Below are 3,996 nucleotides of genomic sequence, written 5' to 3'. Positions count from 1 at the left end.
CACTGAATTTGAACAAAAGTTGTGATAAGGCAATGTATAAAAACATAAAACTTACCTGATGTACTAGTTGGCACAGTTGCATCAATTCCTTGTTGACAAAATACATTGCTAACATCCACATAGCTACTGAATTTGACTGAAGGAAGATTTAAAAATACTATACAAACCCACTCTCATGTAAAATATAGCTAACTGAGCGACTTCTGACTGGACAGTCAGTAGTCAGTATTGGCAACTATGGTTTGGGGACGTCTGTGCGTAATTGCCTACTGATCCGCTGACACCTGCTGGTTCAAATAAAGCTATAGCAATACCAAAGTTAGTTTATCTGTTGTAGAAACAGTCCACTGTCAAGTTTTATTGAAAAAATAGAAACATAATAGTCCCTGTTTAACAGTGTCATATTACAAAAGTGCATCAATATTCATCACATTTGCATATGTGAAAGAACCAGGGCATAGCCATAACAAACATAACTATTGCAATAAAAGGCACATTAAAACGTCCTGAAATGTCGTAAAATAAAAAGTGTCAGTGTGAAAATGAACATAAAACATCAGGCCTATTTAAAATAAGCTATAGCTTATAACAGATCAAAGTGCACAAAACTCACCAGAACAAAGTGCATGAACCGTGTTTTCCTTTTCTCAATTTAGATTACAGTAGCTTGCCAATTACTTATATTTTTGCCACTCTAACCCTAACTTTGCCTACTTACTCAGTCAAGACAACAGAGCCTCCATCCAGCTCCTGAGAATAGAAGGCATACAACTTGTATGGCTTACACAACCTCTAAGAACGATCATGGCAAGTATAAGTAGGGCCCCCTTCTGTGCATAATTCATGGACCCACCCCTGGCAGCTCACACACGGCACCCAAAATTCTCCAGGCTTTGAAGAACTAAATTCCTCCCCACAAACCAGACACTCTGGATTTTCCCTTTCCATGGGAGTTGCTGCCTGCTTCTTCTTAGTAGCGTGCTTCTTTGAACGGCGTGGTGCAACTCTTGTCTCTCTCCTCCTCCAAGGCCTGTTTAGTGGGTGTATCTGTCAGTATAGCTGTCTTCCTCTTTTTTCTCCCCTTGTTGGTGGTTGTTCGGGGTTCAGCCTTTGGGAAAGGCCTAACAGCAGCAGGATCAAAAGCTGATGTGAATGGACTTTTATCGGTCCACTCCTGAAACCGAGCACCAGAATACTGAGAAACAGGGATGGTAGGAGAGCCAGTAGGATTAATAAAACCTTCATAAACAGCAAAGACAGCACTCACAGCAGTAGAGAAGCTGGTAGATGGACCTTCATCTGTCCCCTCCTGACAAGAGGAATGGTAGGTGGTTAGGGATGCCCATCACTGGCCAAAATCATTCTAGCCTAGCATACTGTTCATTTGAACAATTAATCAATTAATCACCTTAGCCACTTTTAACCCTGGCATGTCATTATGATGAAAGTTTTCTGATTTTTTTTTTTTTTTCAGAAATTTCTAAATGATAGCCTAAATGTTAAAAAATAAAATAGTCAATCTATGAACTCACTACATGTCACATTTAAGTGGTTTATAGCTTTATCCCAGTAGGATGAGCAGAACGTGAGCCTTCACTTACAGGTACAACAGCATTCAGAGGAGTGTAGGTGGGTGGACCTTAAGTTGTCTTCTCCTGAGATGGAGCAAAAACACACTTAACAGGAATGGTAGGAGAGCCAGACAGCCAGTAGGATAAACAGTACGTGAGCCATCACTTACAGGTAGGACAGCACGCAGAGTGGAGACGCTTGCAGATGCAGCTGGCCTGTGTGAGCTGGAGGGATCAGACCTGTCTTGTCACAGCACAGGGTGAATAATCTTGGTCTGTGAAGATCAGCTGGTTAAATGGATGGATCCCTGTACATCGGAACCCAGCCTTTATGAGGCAGCATGTGGCAGAGCTGTTCCCACAATAGCTGGAGGGTCGTAGATCCCCAGGGTCCTACCTGCAAAACAAAAGATTAAAGACATTTTTCAGTCACAGTTATAGTTTATAGATATTATCTTACATTTTTCTAACATTTACAAATTAATATTTAATTGATATCCAACATAAGATAAATGAGTTCTGTTCTGATGTGGAGAAAGTAATGTTTTTCTTTTAGATTTCAGCCCAGAAAAGTGATTAATAAAAAAAATCAATATTATATATAGGCACAGATTCATACGCACATACAGAACACACGCATACACACACACCTGGATTTTTCTTCAACCATGCGTCAATGGCTGCATTCACACGGGTCTTCAAAGGCCCATACACACTTCGATCTAGGGGTTGTAGCTTGTGAGAAGTGTGGGGAGGGAAAGACAAAAGAACTACACCATTGTCCCGACAGAAATCGAACCCCCGGATGGAGAGGTGTGAGGCGTGGTTGTCGAGGAGGATGATAACCTTGGCCTCTGGCGAGGCACAGGTTTGCCTCACAAAGTCCTGCAGAAAGACAAGGAAATCCTCCTCCTGCATCCAGCCTGACTTGTTGGCAGTACCTATGCATCCAGGGGGACCACCATTTACCATAAAGGGCTGATACTTTGCTCGGGGAAAGATGAACAAGGGAAGTAGACTGTTACCCTGAGCATTAACAGCAAATGCCATGCTAACAAGGGTGCCCCGCTCTGCTGATGTTATCGCCCCTATTTGTTTGACCCCTCTGGTGGTCACAATTCTCTCTGGAGTCTGGACTGTGGTCAATCCCGTCTCATCTGTATTCCATATGTCTTTGGGTTCAAACGGGTAGCGCCCCAGGACCTCCAGCAGATTGTCAAAGAACCTCTCTACGTTGAACCTGGATGAAAGAGAAACAGAGAGAAAGACACATGCACATACAGAGGATGAATTACACAGTAACACTCAACCAACCTACACACACAATATGTCTGTGCATACTCTCATTCGTCCAGGTCATAGGCATCTCAAGGTAATTGAATGATTCAGTTACCTTGAGACTACACACACAACTATACACAACACCACACTGAACCTGTTGAAGCTTGTGGCACGTGACAGGCTAGTGGCCTGCGGCTGCCGTAGTGATAAGCGAGGGTGCCTCCTCATAAAGCCGGTGAACCAGTCCTTTCCTGCGATTTCCCCCTCCTTCCATGCATCTGGATACTTGCATCCATAGGTTTTCGCCAGCTGGAATGCAAATCTGCGTACCTGAAAAAAGTGGTTACATTGGTTACAGTAAAAAAGTAGGCTAGTATTCATATGTATTTATTTGTATTTCCTTATAATTTATTTTCAGCTATCAAGTCTTATCAATTACATTTCTTATGAATTTAAGACTACAGGTGTCTATCATTTTCCACCTACCATGTTTACTATGTCTAACAAATCCAAATTATGATTTTTTTTTTTAATTAAATGAATAAAAATCAAAATCAATTGGGGCGTCCCAGTGGCTCAACTGGTAGAGAGCATACCACGTCGCTTAGGCCTAAACTGCAGTTCAAGTCTGACCTCGGGTCCCTTGCTGCATGTCATCCCCCCTCTCTTCCCTCCTTCCTGTCCACCTCTACTGTCACTATCCAATATATTATTATAAAAAATAAGAATAAAACCTTCTATTTTAATGAGTTCTATTTTTATCTTTGATGACCAACCTACAGGTGTTTCAATAGCCTAATAGCTCACCTCACCTCTTTGGGGCACAATCCAAAATAAACTTGCACTGCCCTCATTAAGTAGATCATTAAATTTTCCTCTTGTTCCTCAGTGAACACTCTTTTGTGGCACCGATAACCTGTCTTAGGAAGCTCCGGACTCCCTGCCTGCTCCATGGTCTTCCTCTGATTACAAAACCTATACAAGATGACATGACATATTTTGTACTCTTTGGCTACACCTCTTACTGAGAGTCCATGTCTAAGGACCTCTTCTGAAGCCTTTTCTAGCATTTCCCTCAGCACTAACCCTCTCTTCCTCTCCCTAACGGATGGCATTCTGGAAAATAAACAAACACAAGAAACTA

General features: G+C 42.1%; 1 long non-coding RNA gene across 1 annotated transcript; it reads right to left on the bottom strand.

The window, feature by feature from the left end:
• Window positions 1-531: 531 nt before the first annotated feature.
• LOC146318485 (uncharacterized) lies at window positions 532-1,900 on the bottom strand. Its single transcript, XR_014771678.1, has 4 exons — window positions 1,742-1,900; window positions 1,602-1,655; window positions 1,268-1,309; window positions 532-1,174 (listed from the first exon to the last, which is right to left on the bottom strand). It is a non-coding gene; the product is annotated as an uncharacterized LOC146318485 (long non-coding RNA).
• Between the last annotated feature and the right edge of the window lie 2,096 nt (window positions 1,901-3,996).

Source organism: Lutjanus erythropterus, chromosome 12 (genome assembly GCF_056507025.1).
Source record: "Lutjanus erythropterus isolate fLutEry1 chromosome 12, fLutEry1.hap2, whole genome shotgun sequence".
Lineage (NCBI taxonomy): Eukaryota > Metazoa > Chordata > Actinopteri > Lutjaniformes > Lutjanidae > Lutjanus > Lutjanus erythropterus.
This window is presented reverse-complemented; position numbering and strand designations above follow the sequence as displayed.